The sequence below is a fragment of the Protopterus annectens genome, chromosome 8.part0, assembly GCF_019279795.1.
Source record: "Protopterus annectens isolate FY-2018-M chromosome 8.part0, PAN1.0, whole genome shotgun sequence".
NCBI classification, from domain to species: Eukaryota; Metazoa; Chordata; order Ceratodontiformes; family Protopteridae; genus Protopterus; species Protopterus annectens.
This window is the reverse complement of record NC_056741.1, coordinates 996,867,614-996,888,790: the sequence shown is the minus strand read 5'-3', so window position 1 is coordinate 996,888,790 and position 21,177 is coordinate 996,867,614.

The following is a 21,177-nucleotide window of genomic DNA, read 5'->3' as shown; positions in this document are numbered from 1 at the left end:
TTCACATCTAGAAATAAAGAGGTTATAGTGCCCCTCTACTCATCACTCATCAGACCCATCATAGAGTACAATGCCCCATTTGGGATGTACCGCACAAGACACTTCCAACAGCTGGAAAGACCACAAAAGCACCTCACCAAGAGGATTACTGACCTCAAACATATAGCCTATGCAGCCCAACTGAAAAAACTCTGGTTGTATTCAGTGACATATCGGTTATTCAGATTTGATCTCTGCCTGACTTACAAAGCCATGTCCGCTCAGAATTGATGAAAATGCTCCACCTAAAGAAATGCAAGTCACTGCGAGCCATGTGCTCTAGGGAGCTAAACCTCGCCACAACAATAAATAGAACATGCTGGAGGGATAGATTCCTGTCACAGAGACTCGCCATGCTTTGGAATAAAATTCCTAACTACATTAGGCAGAGCCTCTCACTAACACTCTTCAAGAGAAGCCTTGACGAGTGGATGGGTAACAGAAAATACTCCCCTGGGATCAGGCTCTGATTGACAGAGGCTCAGTTAATTAATCAATGGGGTGGCGAAAGCCAACACACTCTGGCTAGGCTTATAAATGCCCTCGGGCAGATAGCCTAGTACCTACCTATGAAGAAAAAAAAATAATAAATGGCACCATGATGGGGGAAAACAAGGAGAGCAGTAAGCAGATGCCAGTATAGACAGGAATATATTGAGAGGGAAGGGACTTCTTTAAAGGCAGATAAAGGACAGGGACCAAGACTGCCTTCAGGGTTCTCTGGAGTCCGGACAGTATGTTCACAGATCCTCTAAAAGAAGTTTTCAGTACACTATTTCACCTACAAAAGTGTCAGAGGAAAGTAAGATTGTATATGTGGTACTCTGGTACTGTTGTACAAGTGCTGACGAGGGGAGTCAGGAAAAAAATCAGGGACCTACTAGTCAGTTAGCATGAATGTAATGTTAAGAAAAGCAATGTCAAAAAAAAACATAGAATAGCTGGTTGCTCTCTTTGAGAGCAACATCTCCAGCAGAACAACCATCTCTAATTGATGCTCAGCAGAAGCTATGACTTTGACTGTTATAGGTACACCTGACAGAGGAGTATAGGTAGATGTGGTCTGTATGGACTTCATCAAGGCCTTTGCCTCAGTCTCACAAAGAAGGGTGACAGATGAAAATGTGGTGGGGATAAGGCTAAGGAATTGGATTGCTGCATGGTGAAATTGTAACATATAGAGTTGTGGTGAGAAGTGCAGTAACAGGAATAAGGAAAGTGAAAAATCAAATACTCAAGGGTCATTCTTGGACTCGAAACACACTAGTTATTCATTCCAAATATGTATGAAGACTGAGGAACAGAATGAGTCCATTTGCCAATGACATGGTTAGGTGCAGCAGGAGAAGATGAAAAGAGGAAGCTAAGGAAGGATGTGAAAAAGCTGAAAAGTGACATTTAAAGGTCAGTGCAGACCCATGGAAAACACTGCAGCTTGGCCACCTCAACCTGTGTAGGACATATCTCTTGGAAGGATGGAGTCTAATGACAATGGAACTTGAAAATGTTGAGGATGTTAATCACACCTGCACCAGGAAGAGCAGAGGGCAATGGCAGCAATCATTACAATGCTATAGTGTTTCCTAACAAATAGATCCCCGGAGAAATTACATAATGCTTCTGCTGACAGGCCCTGGCCAGGTCACACATTGAACACAAATGCTGTTCATGAGCTCATACAATAACAGGAGCATAAGACTGCAGGAAAAAATCCAGAGGAAATAGTCCAGAAGGATGGAGATAAAAAAGATATGAATGGAGACTAAAGGATTTAGTGTTCTTCTTACTAAACAACCAGAAGAAACTCAAGAAACATGATATGGTTCCAGATGATAATACCAGATAAAGAGATATGAAGAGGTTGTCCTGAACATGAACAATGAGGGTGTGGAGTGGGGGGAGGTGTAAGTAATAAATGTGAGGGACCATTTAGTCCTTGATATGGCAAAACAATTTCTTGGATGAGAGGGTTGTGGATGCATGGGCTGGAGTACAAGAATGTGTGGTATAAGAAAACTATGTGGAGGTATTTAAGAGATCTTTGGACAGGTAAAAAAGGAATGAAGGGAAGATAGGTTTGGATGAAAGGGAGAATGTTGACTGCTTTTTGTTTCTTTCTACTATCAAGTAAATCTAATGCAATGTGATTTTTATACATATATACATCTATGTCTCTGCATTTTCACATCACTTCTTTGATGCATATTATGTTATACATACATACATAAAAATATTTCAAGCCCAATCATTAATGCCCTTCTAGCCTGCTAATATACCAAAAACAGTTGTTCCCATAATGTGTCCAGGCTGTTCTTAAAAATATCTAAACTAGTACTTGATTTAATGTAATTTGGTAGACTGTTCAGTGCATCAGTTGCTCTCTCAGAGAACCAATTAGCACACTTCTCATTCCTATAGAATCTTCTTCATAAGTTGTCTGATGACTCTCTACTACTTTTTTTGATAATTGCAAACATTCACTATGGTAGTTGTCTCTGACTGTCCTATATACCTGAATAATGTCTCCTCTTAAATATCAATATGAGAGACTGTACAAGTGCAAATATTTTAGTCTTTCATAATAACTTAAATTTCTCACATCCATGAATGCCCTATTTCCACTGTACTCTTTCTGGGTTACTCGTGCTTGTTTTCTTAAAAGGTTTCCATATTGTTATTCATAAGTTCATGGATTAGTACTAGGCTAACTGCCCTTGTGGAACATTTTCAGCCTAGCCAATTACCCCATGTGAGAATCAAACCCTGCACTTTATGTTTGTAAGGTAAACACCATAACCATTATGTCAACCTCCTACGCTCATTCCATGCTCAAGTTTGGGTCTAATGTAACTAACACACAATGACATAATAATTTCTGATTTTATAAATCTTTTTATACAACCTATAATTCTGTAACTATCATTGACCAATTGGTTGATATGATTAAAAAAACCCTCAAAGCTAGATCTAACCATATACCCAGATCTTTAAATGACTATGCAGTTTCAATCACTATGTGCTGTATTAAATATTCACGTTTCAGTTTATCTTTCACAAATCCATATGCTTAGTTTTTGATGTATTTTGTAATGCCCGTGCACTGGCCCACCAATCAAGGAGCCTCAATCCTCACCAATAACACCAGTGAGGGGCGGCCACATTGTGAAGGACAACAAATACACATACAGTAAAGTACAATTTCCCTTAACAGCACACAGAGATCACAGTAAGGCTGGGGCTTGTTACTCCCTTTCTCTCTTGATCCCCAATAAGACTCCCAACTGGCACAGCTATAGGGTCCAGACCTCAGCCTAGTGGTCAAGCTAAAACCTCCAGCACCTTCTCTGTCCAACCAGTGCTTTGTGTCCCTACTCAAATAGCTGACACACACACACACACACACACACACACACACACACACACACACACACACACACACACACACACACACACACACACACACACACTTTGAGATATGAGTTATATACAAACACACAGACACTCCTGGAGAAGGGTGGCACAGGTTCTCCAGCTATGCCCCTTCTGCCCAGACTATACGGTAGTACCACTTGCCACCAGCCACTAATATCAGCTGCTAATAAGGCCCTTATCAAAGGGTGTCCAATTATGTGTGATTTACAGTGAATCCAACACAACAAACGTAAAATAATGTTCATTATGGCCAATGAATTTGTTATTTTATTGTTACGGATGTCACATAAATGTTCGCTAAGTCTACATTTAAGCTTGTGGTCTGTCTGGGCCTCCCCCAGGCTACCAGACTCACCTGCTTGTCTCCAAGCCTGATTGCTGGTAACTGCACAAGCACATGGTACTGCACTATCAAAATCATTCCCTATCAGGATATCTTCAGGGATATCCTCAACCACACCTACTTGATGGCTTCCTTTTCCACCCTCCCAGTCAAAGTGAACCCTAGCCAAAGGTATATGGAATGGGATCCCACCTAAAGCTCTGACTGGAGTAGATCACTCAGGCAAGTAGTGCTCCTCTGTAATGACTGCAGGCTTCACAATGGTTATGTCAGAGGCTGTGTCTCTCTTAGCAATCACCTCTTTGCCATTCACTATTTTAGGATATAACCTCTTATGGTAGTTTGGTATCCTTGTTGCCTCAATACAACGTACTGTTGGCATTTTGTCTTTCCCGCTTACTGGCTCTCTCACCTTTTGTTCCCCACCTTGCCTCCGTGGACATCTGTATGCCACATGGCTCCACTGGTTGCATTCAAAACATTTAACCCTAGGTCCTGGACATGTACCTGGACTAGTGGCTTCACCTACTACTGGCAGATTCTGTTGGGGCAGTCTGGGCTGCCCACCATGGGTTCCTTTAGACCCATGAACAGTAGTGGGGGTCCCTTTCCTATGCAGGGATGCCCTGCTTGCTAGGTATAGGTCTCCCTTCTTCCCCAACTCCTCTGAAGTAGCACATTGTCTATCAGCTAACCAGATCTTCATGTCCTCAGGCAAAGTGCTAAGGGCTTGTTCCTTCACCAAAAGGTCTGCCTTCAAAAGTGGTGACCTGACATCCACTCACCCACTTATGAAAATAAGTGCTCAGTTCAGCAACATATTCACACACATTTTCATCTCGCTTGCGTCTATGCTCACAAAACTTTTTCCTATAAGTTTCAGGTGTTAGTTTAAAAAATTCTAACAAGCAATTCTTAACAGCAGTATTATCAAAACAGTCAACGTCAGACATTTTGGACAAAATAGTTACAGCTTTACCATGGAGTAAGGGGGTCAGGAACCATACCAAAAGCCTTTGGTCAGCATCTTACTGTTTACATACACTCTCAAACATATGAATGATCCCCCTCTGTAAACTGCAGAAAAAATTTACTGACCTTTTGCACTTCTGGGGTCCGGTTACTCCCTTCCCCATTACCTCCATGACTCTGGCAAGGAGTCAGCATCTCCTTTTCATGCTGCCTCTGCCGCTCCTTTTCCACAGCTTCCATTTCCAAATGCCTGGCCTCCAACTCCAGTCTCTTTAGCTCCAAATGGAGTTTTAAGTCCTCTGCACAAAGATTAAGCTGTCCATTCCCTAAGTGTTGTACATCTCCACGGTCAGTCTGATTGTCCTTCTGGTTGCTGTTTTCTGATAAAGCTGTGACCAAAACTGCAATCATGTCTGCCTTAGTTTGCTGTTTTCTGATGCAGCTGTGACCAAAACTGCAATCATGTCTGCCTTAGGTTTCCCTGCACCAGTCCTTTATCATGGCATATCTCAGCCAACTGGCTCCTTGTCAGCTATCCATACTCCTCTGCTGACATGCTTGCCTGCTCTCCCTGACTAAGCTCACAAAAGAAATAAAACAATGGTGATCTGAACTCCGAATATTCACTGTGTGGGTGATTTAGAGTACAAAAACACTTTAAGTGATCATTGTACAAAAGCTACAGGAATTCACTATCCACACCACTACAAGCCAGTTAGTATGTGCCAACCAATTAATATGTGATGTGGATATCCCACCACTGCCAAACAATTAATATGTGACACCCGTGCACTGGCACAGCAATCAAAGAACCTCAATCCTCACCACTAACACCAGTGAGGGGCATCCACATTGGGAAGGATAACAAGTACACACAGAGTAAAGTACAATTTACCTAAAGAGCAGACAGTCTGGGGCTGGTTTCTCTTCAGATCCCCAGTAAGACTCCCCACTGGCACAGATATAGGTCCAGACCTCAGCCTAGTGGTCAGGCTAAAACCTCCAGCACCCTCTATGTCCAAACAGTGCTTCTTGTCCCTGCCCAAGTAGCTGACACACACACACACACACACACACACACACACACACACACACACACACACACACACACACACACACACATATGCACACACTTTGAGATATGAGTTATATACAAACACACAGACACTCCTGGGGAAGGCTGGCACAGGTTCTCCAGCTATGCCCCTTCTGCCCAGAGTATATGGTAGTACCACTTGCCACCAACCACTAATATCAGCTACTAAGGCCCTTATCAAACGGTGTCCAATTATTAGTGTGCAATATTATTATTATCCAAATGGTAAGTGTGATGAACCGCAAGGCTTATTTGGAGTGGCTTGGACAGTATCATTATATACATGCAATGTACTCTAGAGCTTAAATTATCTCTACATAAAACAGCCACAGTTGAAGGTTTAAAAATATTTAATAATAAATAATAAGAACACAAGACAATACTTCTTACTAAACAGTGCTAGTCAAGGAGTCAGAGAGCACAGAGAAATGCTTAAAATAATACAGTAGAAAAGTTCTGACATCAGTACAGAAAACAGCTAGACTAGACTTCCTATTTCCTGTCTATATCTAAGAGCAAATACAGTTCTATAATAAACTTACATATAGATCAAGGCAGTGCCGGTGATGTTGTCAGTTCTGAAAACAAATGCAAAATGCTGTGATTCTCTCTCTCTCTCTCTCTGTCCTTAAATTGATAACACAGTACCACTGACTCATTTCAGACTACATCATCATTCTCTGTTTCCCAGGCTAACAGAAAGTTAGAGTGTAACAGGCCTTTTGATCTTGCAGCTGGGCAGGAAGCCAGAGCAATAAAAGACATTATACATGTAAATTCTAGCCATTATCTCTGGTCTCAAAACAATAGGAAGAATTAATTAATTCAGAGATCTCGGTTCTGAGTTTTGAGATCAAACAATTATACAATGCTTGACTTATGAGCTTTCCTCCAGCAGAGTGCAATGTGGTTACATTTTTGAAATTCAACATTTGCCATAATTTTCTTACATTTAAGAGAACAAGCATGTGGCTTACATTAATATTTACAAATGACAGAATTATCTACAAAATCCTATCTAGCTAGGCTGGCAGCCTTCACGTATTTATCAGCATATTATTCTACTGTGTCCATATAGTCAATTGATCAGGTTCTTTTGCAGACATGCTCTATCTATAACACATGTAGTCATTTTACCAAATTTCAAGTCATCTACATACAGACTGCAGAACATTTCAGATGAAAAAGATAGATCTGAAAGATACAGTCTAAACAAGTATGGGCCTAGGACAGAGCACTGTGGGACACCCTGAATATAACCAAGAATTTCATCTGCCCAATTGCTGTATGATACTTGTCATGTCCTATTTATAAGCTATGCAGCTATCCATCTTATCAAGAGTACATCAATACCTAGTTCTAATTTATTGATCAGTGTTTTGTGTATGACCCTATTAAATGCTGGAGTTAAATCTATTCGAATTAACATCACAGCACAATCTTTCATTTATAACTGCTATTATATTGTTATAGAATATCATGTTACAGGTGGTATTACATTTATTTTCAACATACGTATGCTGATATATGGTTTCAAGTCCCAACCTTTTCCATTGTTGTCAATAACTTATCTAATATTAGCTTTTCCATAATTTTTCCACAACAGGAAGGTAGAATTAAGGGTCTGTATGACTCTGGGTTTGTCCTCCTCCCCTTTCCGTTAAAGACAGGTTTAATAAGTGCATGTCTCCAATCTTGAGGAATCTCCCTATATTTGTACAACCTAATAAATAATAGATATAATGGTACTCTAATTTCTTGCTGAAGTGTTCTCAGGTTATTATTACTAATTCCATCTCTTCACTGTGCTTTGTTTAGATCCAGTTTGCATAATTCATTTTTCAGTATAATCTAACTTTGATTTCATTATCTGAGGTTACCTGGATGTGTCACTATGACAACTTTGTGGAGCCAAACTGTTTTGCATAAGATTTTGTTAATACATCTATAATCTGTTGTGTCTGAAAATAATTTTTAAAATCTACACACATTTTATCAGTTTGTATGTCTTTACCCCTTTCACATCTTATGTATCTATAAAATGTTTTGCTATTATGCTCAATATCTTTATATACATTTTATTCAAAATTTTCTTTATCTTATCTCACAGTGTGCTTAATTTGTTTGTTCAGCTTGTTTATTTCAGTTTTCAGAGTTGTAGTTCTACCTTTTTCATTTCTTATATTTTTTGTTTCTCACCTTACGTATCTTGTTCTTATTGAAATATATCATCCTGATGTTGTGTGTCTAGCTCCTGATGTTAAATTTTTTTTTTTGATTTTTTTGCATTCAAACAATTTCTCTTTCAAAACTTTTCACATTCCTTCTGCAGTTTTTCAACTGAAAGCATCACTCCAATTAGTTTTACATAGGGACTATTTTGTTTCCATATAATCTGTTATTAATCTTCTGTGCATTGCTTTAGATATCAGTTTGGCAGACTTATCTAGCAGCAAATTAAACTTTATAACTCCATGATCACTGCACATCAATGGTAGGAAAACTTGACATGAAGTAACAGTAATTTATTTAGGAACACATCTGCCATATGTACAGACATATTCCTGATTACATCACTGAATAAATGTTTCTAACACTTGCAGTATGTAGTTCCAGAACACAACATCTTGTTGCCGTCTGTTACAGAAGAACTGGTAAAGATTATTGCCACTTACACTCCCTGTTACCCAGGCATCAGCACCCTGAAGATTCGATTAGAAACAGTATTTCCTTTTGTTTGCATATTTCTAGCAAGGGGGAAAACTCAGTGAAAGAGGAATTTGAGGACTGTACCCACGTACAAAAAAGCCTGGTAACCTGGCTTTATCATTGCTATGTGGGATGGTACCTTAGGTGGGATTTGTATGATGCATTCATGGTCTATATGTGTGAAACAAGTCTCAAGGGTCATTATCTGTATCCTCTGAGTCAACATGTAACGTATGGTGTCAAGGAGTTGTACTTACAGTTCTGTTTTTAGTAATACATGCTGTTAGCTGTGCACTATAATCATTGTCAGTAATTTGCTTCAGTATGCCTTTTTGGCTCATGTTAAGATTAGCCTTGGTTTACTGTGTGACTTCATCAAGGAATACATTTTCCTAGGTAATCTAAACTGTTCAGCTATAGACTGGGAAATATGCACTATCACTAGTGCACAATCACAGAGATTCCTGGACTTTGTTGGCACAAATGTCCTCTAACAATTAGTCAGAATACCCCCTAGGGGGAATATATATCTTGGATCTTGTCCTTACTAGTATGGGAGCATCTTGCACCATCCCTTGCGTATCTTCATCACTTGTTAGGTCTGACCGTAAAGCAGTCTCCTTTGAAATAAAACTGAAACCAGAGATCCCTTCCATCCAAAGTACCTTTAGAAAATTCTTTAAGACAATGTAGCAATGCACTAAGCTGATTGTGAGTGATGTTACCTGCACTGAGGCTGTAGATATAATGAACATACTGGCTGATAAATTTAGCTCTAACTTTACCCCTCTCACCCTTCCCTCTTTACCTCAAGATACACCTGAAACTGTCTCACCTGCAACTGTAACACAAGACCAAGCCCTAAAAAGTGATATCAAAAACTAAAAGTACTGCATCAATGGGTCCTGACAATATCCCTGGATGCATCTTAAATAGCATGAAGCATGATTTAGCCACATCCTAAAACACTGTCCAAGCTCAGCCTCCATACAGGTTTTGTACCAAGTGGGTGGAGAACAGCTACAATTGCTCCCCTGTGTAAGGGAGGACCTTCTTCAGACATAGACAATTACAGACCAATAAGTCTGACCAGCCTCATATGCAAAGCCATGGAAATACTTATCATGGAATTAATCATGACATAGGGAACCTCCAAATATTGGATGCATCTTAGTTTGGATTCATCACGGAGAAGTAATTTTTATCCAACCTGGTGGATTTTTTTGAAAAGGTCATCAAAGCAATGAATGAAGGCAAAACAGTACATGTCACATACCTCAACCTTGCCAAAGCTTTTGACACAATTCCCCACTCAGGCATAAAAAAAAAAAAAAAAAACTAAATAGACTGGGAATAAACCCCTATGTCACCTGTGGGATTGTAAACTGGCTTACAGATAGGATACAGATAATCAAAACAGGGGAAGTTACATCCATAAAGAGACTAGTCACTAGTGGAATCCCCAAAGGTTCTGTGCTGGGACTGTTCCTGCTTTGCACTACTTGTCTGAAGTAAAAGCCAATACCAAAGGACTCTGGTGAAGTTTGCAAGCTAGGAGCAGTCATTGAATACCTAAATGATTTAGCCATCCTGCAGAACATTTTGTCTCAAATAAATAAGTGCTGCCAAAATCATGGACTGAACCTAAATGCCAAAAAATGCATTATTATATTCTTTGGGAAGTCACCTACCACAGGGAAATACCACACTGAAAATATGCCCCTAAGAGCTGACCCAGTTGTTTGGGACCTGGGACCTTATATGGACAGTGTACTAGTTTTTGATCATCATGTGCATGCTGTTGTAAGATAGTCCTTCTACATTGCACAGCTTGCAAATAAAGGGATTGTGTCTAGATCTAGGGATATCATCTTCCTGCTTTATTCAGCACTCATTAGGGCAATCATTGAATAGAATGCCCCTTTTGGCATTTATCTGTGCAGACACATGCAACAATTGGAAAGCCTACAGTGATACCTTGCTTAAAGGACAGAAGGCCTAAACAACATGTCCTATATGGACCAACAAAAAGCCCTGTCACTATAGTCGATATCCTAAAGACAGCTAACAGGTGGCCTGTCTCTGGCATACGAGAAATCCTCTGACCCATTACTGATGGATTTACTGCACATCAGCAAGTCAAATGGCATCAGAAATACTTGGTCTAGGAATCTAGACTCTCCTATAACATCAACAGGACAGTTTGGGGGGACAGGTACACCTTGAGAGAAATCCACTGCTGTAGAACAGACTCCCTATCCACATAAAATAAAGCTCATCCCTGCCCACATTCAACGACAACTTAGATCTGTGGATGGGAAACAGAAAATTTGTCCTGAGAATTTCTCCTGTACTACAAATGAACAGAGGCAGCTCCTAAATGCTTTATGCATGAGTCCCCTCAAATCATTTATGGTATTGTTCTTGCTAGGAGTAATATATAACTAATGATGGCCGTGGAATGATAAGGCCAATCTATAACCAAATGCAATAGGTTAATTTGAGCACAAAAAGGGAAACTGGCTAGGCTTAAAATGGCCCACAAAGGTAGCTAGCCTAGTACTTACCTATGAACCTACAATACATTTGGAAACACATCAAAAAACAGAAATAGAGGAGAGTAAAACTTGGTGGAACACCTCATTCTTTGTGTGTGTGTGTGTGTGTGTGTGTGTGTGTGTGTGTGTGTGTGTGTGTGTGTGTGTGTGTGTGTGTTTGTGTTTTTTGCCCCTTGGTGTCCATCAAATACGTGCCAACATTACTATGTAATGACAAAAACACTACTTTAACATTTAACTAAAAGGTCTTGAGCTTTCCTCTCCTGTGTTTTATTTTGTTTGAAGGAGGATTATAAGAAACAGGCAGTGGAGAAGTTTTTTTTTTTGGCTGTATAATAAACAAGTTTAATATTAGTAAGCAAATTAATTTTCTTCAAAAAAGCTCTTGGTGCAGTCCCTAGCCCTGTAGGGAACATTAGCTTCTGCACTGCTCTTAAAACATAACATCTCACATTTTACATGGTTAAATGTGATAGGATCTGAAAATACATTTATTTGGTAACGTACTCTGCTGGTAAGGGCCAGGATTCTGAAACAGAGGAAAATTGTCTTGTAAAGTGCCTACTGCAAATAGGGCAAGTTTATATGATCATGGAAAATGTGATTCATAGACAATTTTTAGATGCAGTAGGGAAGCTCTCATTATTGGCTAATTTTCATGTCTCTAAATTACAAGATTTTGCTGTCAGTGTTAAAAGCGCCTTGTGGTGGTAATTACCTTTGGAGACCTGTGTATCATGTTCTCAAAGACAAACCCCCCACCACACACGCAAACACACACACACACACACACACACACACACACACACACACACACACACACACACACACACACACACACACACACACTCACATTCAGGTATTTATGCACATAGCACACACACACACAAACACACACACATGCACACACACACGCACACACACACACACACACACACACACACACACACACACACACACACACCCACACACACTCCCCCATCGTATCTTTGCTGAACTTCATTAAACTTACCTGCAGTGCACCCTCTCCTATTATATATAATGGGTGATATTTTAGGTGAGTTAATTTTTACAGCCAACTCTGCTAATTTATACTGAGAGGTTATACTTTGAATCACTCAGCAGTATAAATCAGTTACAGCAGACTTTTACAAGGAAGAGCCCAACATTAATTATCTTTGGCCACTATCCTGGAATGCCTCAGTATCATACAACATGACTAGTAGGACCATCCGCTGTAGTGATTCTTCTGATTGTAGAAAATCATGTATGTGGAAATTATGGTTACCTATGGGGGTTGGGCTCTTGTGGTAGCACTTACCACTCTCAGTAACACTTTTTGAGTCCTGGCCAGAATTTGATTCTTGTCTTTTCAGCATCCATTTTCTTTGCTAAAGTAAACAGTTTTTAAAGTCTTGTCTTGTAAGGAAAATGTTTGTATGTGTTGAATCTGATTACTGGAAATTAATTCAGAACATTCTGTCTCTCACACTTAGTAGAATCATCTTGTTATTGAAACTTGGATCACAAATGTGCAGTAGATTTTAAAACATATTTAGCAATTTGAGATTTGAAGAAAAGAAATACATCTGTTTTTATGACTTCCCTGATAGCCTCAACTTAAAAAAATGTAATTGAACATGATGATTTTAAAGCTTTCAGATTTACTAGTTTGATGGGTTGTGAAGTATTCCCTATATTTTTCAAGACTGTGGATAAGTAGAGACTTATACAAATAAAACTAAAGATTTCTTTTTTTTTTGTATTTCAACAGCTGTTCACATTGTTGCATATTTTTAACAGTTCTCCTGCCAGGAATGAATATTCCCTTAACATACAATTAACCACTAAAATGGAGCAACCCTGTAACTCCATTTCCCAGACTTGCATTGAAAAGCTTTAGGCTCTGACTGGCTAAACAACATGAATTCCTCAGTTTCCCTTTGGGGCCCATTTAACTAGTACAATGCTTAATGTTTACTGTGGAAACATTTGTTAAAAAAAGTTGTTTCTGAAACTTCCAACAAGTGCAGAAATGTATGCTTAATTTTCAATTCTAGATATAATAAAATCCTCACAATATATGTTGCTAGTTGTAAGGTTTAACTGACCTGCCAATCATATTTCTGAAAAATATATAGAAAAATAGAGGCAGGCTGCAGGTCTCTTCCAAAAGCTTTATTCACAGATAACACAAGCGCTTTCACCAACTGGCTTCTTCAGGTGTATACAAGAAATAAAACCATCCCTACATTTATATTATGTATCTCTCAATTATCCAATTGAGCACTTAAAGTGATACCAAACCTTAAAAGACTTAAACAGCACTTTTATACAATGTATATATATATATATATATATATATATGTATATATATATATACATATCCACAGCACAATACTGTTAGTGTGAAATCACTGCCAAAGCAAAAGTCCCAACTTGTGTATAAAAAGATTTATTGAAGCGCTTTTCGAATGCCTTCCTAGGCAAACTTCTTCAGAAACTGATAAAATAACTCTACATCTGCTTTAAATAGCATGACGTCACTTATTACACATAGAGTTTACAAGTAGTTAAGTTAATTACATTGAGTAAAATTCCATTAAAGGTGAAAAAACCTTTTTAACTTAATGCCCATATTAATTCAGTTCAAAAATGTTAGTTTCCTCTACCTAATTACAATGCATTTAAAAATCTACCCAAACAGTTGGAAAAATATCCACTTTAAATGTTGAAACATACTAAAATCCATAAAACACATACATCAATATATGCAATTAAAAATTCAACATCAAAATGACTACCTACGTAAAGGTTTTACTGGTACATGGTCATTTAGGCCATGCCCATAATCAGCTCTCAATTTAACTATCCATTTCAATTCCAGATTCTCTGTTTGTACCCTAACATCACCACCCCTTATATTATCAAAATATCTATCACCCTAGAAACAAAATTATGTTCTATGCTAGATTCTTTAACATGTTTAGCCAAAGCATTAAACAGACTTCCTTTTTTAATATGATAAATATGTTCTCTCACTCTATCTTTTAACATTCTATCTGTTTTGCCCACATAAAATTTGTTACAAATTTTACAAGTAGCCAAGTAAACTAAATGTGAAGAATCACATCTAGCATTAATACTAAAATTAAATAGTCTGCCTGTATCAGGATGTATAAATTCACCATCTGTATTAACATACTTACAGTACTGGCATTTAAAGCAAGGTCTAGTGCCTTTATTATTATTAAATGAAACAAAATTTCTAGGGCCACACAATTGCCTTTTCAAGGATTTTTTATTCTTAAAGGTGAACTCAGGAAATGCACCTATAAATTTATTTATTTGCCTATCTGATGTTAGAATATTCCAGTGCTTACCACTGAAGAAACTCCGGTACCAACCAACTGTTTCGCTTATTGGTTGGTACCGGAGTTTCTTCAGTGGTTTGCACTTTTTTGATTTTGGTTTATAATATTCCAGTGCTTATTAATAATGTTCGTATAGCATCTAATATCTCTTGAATAACTAAAATATAATTTAAGTGATTGCGCTTTTTTAACATGACCTTTAACACTATCTTCTGTCTGTTTAGAAAAATAGGGTTTGGCCCTACTGTGTCTCACACTTTTTACTGCATTAATACTACAATCAATTAATTTTTGATCATAACCTCTGTCCAACAAGTCAGTTTCCACTGTGTCTAATTGCATCGCAAAATGATCATCCATAGCGTTAAGCCTGGAATCTCTAAATGCTTGATTTTGAGCCACATTTTTAAAAATAAACTAAGGATGCATACTGTCCCTCCTAAGTAAACTATTAACATGACATTCTTTCTTAAACATTTTAATACTCAGGTCACCATTTGTGGTCTGCATAATCAAAACATCCAAGAAGCTGATTTCTTTATTTGAAAAGTTAAAAGTAAACTTAAGGAAACTTGTTGAGGCATCAATATAATCAGCAAATAATTTTAATTTTTCAATAGAGCCCCCCCATATCATAAAAAGGTCATCTACAAATCTATGGTACAACAATATATCTTTTATAAAATCATTTTTCATCAAAAATTCTTTCTCCCATTTTAACATTACTGCATTGGCATAACTGTTCGCACAAGACGTTCAAAAATCTTGTCTTTGTATACAAAGACATTGTTCTCTAAAACAAGATTCAATAACTTACATATCAACTCAATCTTATTGCAATCATAATTCCCACTATTATACATTAAATCAGCTACACTCCTAATTCCATAATCATTGGGTATAACTGTGAATAATGATACAACATCAATGTAACAAGCAATACTTGTTTACTTATGATGTATTCACAGAACTTATATAAGTCCTTAACAAATTGTTCAGTATCCTTAAGAATATGGTCCGAGGTATTTATAAGAACTCTCAAAGCTTTTTCCAAATAAATTGAAATTGCCTCAGTACACCAGTTCCTACCAAACACAATTGGTCTCATTGATGGATTATCTATGTTTTTATGTAGCTTGGGTGATCCTTGTATCATTGGAATAGTAGGTTTAGAAATAAGAAAATATTGAGAGAGTTTCCCATCTAGAATGTTATCTTCCATCAATTTTAACTGTTCATGTACATGTTTAATCATTTTGTTAACCTGTAACAAAGTGATAGATTTATAAAAAACTCTATCATCCAAGAGAAGAAACATTCTCCTATCATAATCTTCCTTGTCTAAGACTACTATGGGTCCTCCTTTGTCAGCATGACGTAACATAATAGAGTTATTAATTCTTAAATTTTTCAAGGCAGTACATTCATCTCTAGTTAAATTGTGCCATTTATTATTATTGCCTAGCATTTCCTGTTCATAAAATTTTTTGTATACATCATCGATACATATTTTTTCAAATGCAGAAATCAATGGATTCATATTAGGTATAAAACAGCCGGGTTTACTATACACAAATTCACTATTCATATTATCATTCACAAGCATCATTTTCAACATAAGGTTTCTAGCAAACATTTTAATATCTAAAACTACTTCAGTGATATCAGTGTCCATTGTAGGAATAAAGGATAACCCTTTTTCTAGAACTTTGAGCTCATTATCCGACAAAACATATTGTGATAAATTTATGACTAACCTTTGTTGTTTAAAAACGCTTTCTTTATGGTGTATGGACTCACCATACTGTCCGTTTGTTTCCTTTTTTGTCTGGTTGCACTTCTTCCCCTTATCTGAGACTGGCTCTGCCGACCTCTTCCTCTGCTGTTCGAGTGACTCTTGGTTGGTAATGGAAATTGCAGACCTACTGGTCGAGTACCCTCCAAAAAAGGAGAGGCAGGATGAAGTTCTTCATCAAATTCATTTTGTATGCTTCCATTTGTTACATTATGCACCTGCGCATGGATAGTAACCATTCTTTTCCTATTGACAATATGGTCAGATGGAGCCGGGTTACAACCTAACTCTGCAGTCATTGAACAACTCCCCTCAGATGTAAATTGTGCCTCGCCACCTTTCTGATGAATTAACACAGGTAAATCAGTTTCTTTGTTTATAATAACATTGTTAAACGACACTGATTCAGCTGTACCAGTATTTTTAGTAGGAAAGCTATTTTTCCTGCTTAGCAGAATTTACATTTCTCGGCCACATAAACACATGGCCGTTCAGGAAATCATTTCTATCTCTTTCTAATTTCTTTAATTTAATTTGAGTCAGTCTGCGCCCATACGCAGACACATTATCAAGAATGTCAGTTACTGGTTTCATAAGAACAGCTGACTCATATTTTTTATACAAGTCGAGGTACTTAGTTTTTACTGTTGACAAAATTTTTAATTCTTCCTGTTCAGCAGCTTCCGATAGTAATTTTAGGTACCCCAAACTTGTTTGTATGTTCAGTTTTTGCCAGGTACTCAACAATATTGAACCGTGATTGGTCTGAGCTGGCATTTTTTAAATTCTCAAGCCCCTCGGTATGATATTTTCTTCAAAGCATAATTGCAAATGATATTTCTCATACTGTGTTCTTTTAAGCCTTAATAGCTCTTTTTCCAAAGAGAACAGTTCACTTTTCAGTGCTATAAAATCTATTTCAGTCATTTCATCAAACTCAGACACATTTTTTCCTTGTAACAAAGGATTATTCTTTTCGCTCACCTTCATGATAAAATAGTTCACATTTTTATCAGTCCATAAGGTGTTACTTGAGGGGTTATAATCCAACTCTATATTCTCAATTCCTGTCGCCATTTCCTGGTCTCTGTGTGTAAAAAACAATTTACATCTGAGGGGAGTGGTTCAATGACTGCAGAGTTAGGTTGTAACCCGGCCCCATCTGACAATATTGTCAATAGGAAAAGAACGGTTACTATCCAGGCGCAAGTGCATAATGGAACAAATGGAAGCATACAAAATGAATTTGATGAAGAACTTCATCCTGCCTCTCCTTTTTTGGAGGGTACTCAACCAGTGGGTCTGCACTTTCCGTTACCAACCAGGAGTTGCTCGAACAGCAGAGGAAGTGGTCGGCAGAGCCAGTCTCAGATAAGGGGAAGAAGTGCAACCAGACAAAAAAGGAAACAAACGGACAGTATGGTGAGTCCATACACCATAAAGAAAGTATTTTTAAACAACAAAAGTTAGTCATAAATTTATCACAATATGTTTTGTCGGATAATGAGCTCAAAGTTCTAGAAAAAGGGTTATCCTTTATTCCTACAATGGACACTGATATCACTGAAGTAGTTTTAGATATTAAAATGTTTGCTAGAAACCTTATGTTGAAAATGTTGTTTGTGAATGATAATATGAATAGTGAATTTGTGTATAGTAAACCCAGCTGTTTTATACCTAATATGAATTCATTGATTTCTGCATTTGAAAAAATATATATCAATGATGTATACAAAAAAATTTATGAACAGGAAATGCTAGGCAATAATAATAAATGGCACAATTTAACTAGGGATAAATGTACTGCCTTGAAAAAATTAAGAATTAATAACTCTATTATGATACTTCCTGCTGACAAAGGAGGACCCATAGTAGTCTTAGACAAGGAAGATTACGATAGGAGAATGTTTCTTCTCTTGGATGATAGAGTTTTTTATAAATCTATCACTTTGTTACAGGTTAACAAAATGATTAAACATATACATGAACAGTTAAAATTGATGGTAGATAATAATATTCTAGATGGGAAACTCTCTCAATATTTTCTTATTGCTAAACCTACTATTCCAATGATACAAGGATTACCCAAGCTACATAAAAGCATAGATAATCCACCAATGAGACCAATTGTGTCTGGTAGGAACTGGTGTACTGAGGCAATTTCAATTTATTTGGAAAAAACTTTGAGAATTCTTATAAATACCTCGGACCATATTCTTAAGGATACTGAACAATTTGTTAAGGACTTATATAAGTTCTGTGAAGACATCATAAGTAAACAAGTATTGCTTGTTACATTTGATGTTGTATCGTTATTCACAGTTATACCCAATGATTATGGAATTAAGAGTGTAGCTGATTTAATGTATAATAGTGGGAATTATGATTGCAATAAGATTGAGTTGATATGTAAGTTATTGAATCTTGTTTTAGAGAACAATGTCTTTGTATACAAAGACAAGATTTTTTGGCAATGCCAAGGCATTGCTATGGGAACGTCTTGTGCGAACAGCTATGCCAAAGCGGTAATGTTAAAATGGGAGAAAGAATTTTTGATGAAAAATGATTTTATGATGTTCTACCATAGATTTGTAGATGACCTTTTTATGATATGGGGGGGCTCTATTGAAAAATTAAAATTATTTGCTGATTATATTGATGCCTCAACAAGTTTCCTTAAGTTTACTTTTAACTTTTCAAATAAAGAAATAAGCATCTTGGATGTTTTGATTATGCAGACCACAAATGGTGACCTCAATATTAAAATGTTTAAGAAAGAATGTCATGTTAATAGTTTACTTAGGAGGGACAGTATGCATCCTCAGTTTATTTTTAAAAATGTGGCTCAAAATCAAGCATTTAGAGCTTCCAGGCTTAACGCTATGGATGATGATTTTGCGATGCAATTAGACACAGTGGAAACTGACTTGTTGGACAGAGGTTATGATCAAAAATTAATTGAGACACAGTAGGGCCAAACCCTATTTTTCTAAACAGACAGAAGATAGTGTTAAAGGTCATGTTAAAAAAGCACAATCACTTAAATTATGTTTTAGTTATTCAAGAGATATTAGATGCTATACGAACATTATTAATAAGCATTGGAATATTCTAACGTCAGATAGGCAAATAAGTAAATTTACAGGTGCATTTCCTGAGTTCACCTTTAAGAATAAAAAATCCTTGAAAAGGCAATTGTGTGGCCCTAGAAATTTTGTTTCATTTAATAATAATAAAGGCACTAGACCTTGCTTTAAATGCCAGTACTGTAAGTATGTTAATACAGATGGTGAATTTATACATCCTGATACAGGCAGACTATTTAATTTTAGTATTAATGCTAGATGTGATTCTTCACATTTAGTTTACTTGGCTACTTGTAAAATTTGTAACAAATTTTATGTGGGCAAAACAGATAGAATGTTAAAAGATAGAGTGAGAGAACATATTTATCATATTAAAAAAGGAAGTCTGTTTAATGTTTTGGCTAAACATGTTAAAGAAACTAGCATAGAACATCATTTTGTTTTTAGGGTGATAGACATTTTGATAATATAAGGGGTGGTGATGTTAGGATACAAACAGAGAATTTGGAATTGAAATGGATAGTTAAATTGAGAGCTGATTATGGGCATGGCCTAAATGACCATGTATCACTAAAACCTTTTTTAAAAAATAGGGCTTTACGTAGGTAGTCATTTTGATGTTGAATTTTTAATTGTATATATTGATGTATGTGTTTTATGGGCGGTCACGGTGGTGCAGCGGTTAGCATTGCCGCCTCACAGCAAGAGGTTCTCTGGTTTGATCCTCGGCTGAGGTGTCTTCTGTCGGTGTCTGCATGTCCTCCCTGTGGTCGCGTGGGTTTCCTCTGGGTGCTCCCGTTTCCTCCCACATCCCAAAGATATGCTGTAGGTGGATTGGACACTCTAAATTGGCCCTAGGTGTGAGTGTGTGCGTGTGTGTGCCTTCTGTGGAAACTCAACACCGTAAAACTCCACTGCCAATCATGAGCAGACACGTGATCCGCTGTGGCGACCCCTAACCGGGAAAAAGCCAGAAGAAGATGTATGTGTTTTATAGATTTTAGTATGTTTCAATGTGTAAATGAATCATTAGCATGCTTTATTTAAGGTTTTATGTACATATATATATATATATATATATATATATATATATACATTGTATAAAAGTGCTGTTTAAGTCTTTTAAGGTTTGGTATCACTTTAAGTGCTCAGTTGGATAATTGAGAGATACATAGTATAAATGTAGGGATGTTTTTATTTCTTGTATACACCTGAAGAAGCCAGGTGGTGAAAGTGCTTGTGTTATATGTGAATAAAGCTTTTGGAAGAGACCTGCAGCCTGCCTCTATTTTTCTATATATTTGGATTCCTTCTCGTATCTCGAGGTACCTGGTTGTCCCTGTGGATTTAATTTATTTTTGTGGAAGAATATTTCTGAAAAAAAACATATGAATGAATAACTCCTTTGGAAAAGAGACCTAGTAGATGAAACCATGCAGAATGGGAAATTGCTGTAACCACTGTACTGGCAGTCTTTGCTATGTAAAGTCATTAATGTAATTAAACCACACTGCATACCATAAAAGACTGTACTGTAAACTACTATTGCCAAATCAAAGCTACTTTTTAATCAAATAAATTATACAATAAAAAGTTATTAGTATGCAAAAAGGTTTACAATGACTGGAAATGGCAATCAGTATGACTGTTGTAAATCCAGCATTAAGTAGAAAAATAAGTCAGCTGCTATTCTTTCTGCACTGCTAAGTGAAGGTAAAGCAAAAGCAAAAGTCTGAAAAATTACATACTCACAGGTTTAATCACTTGCAGATA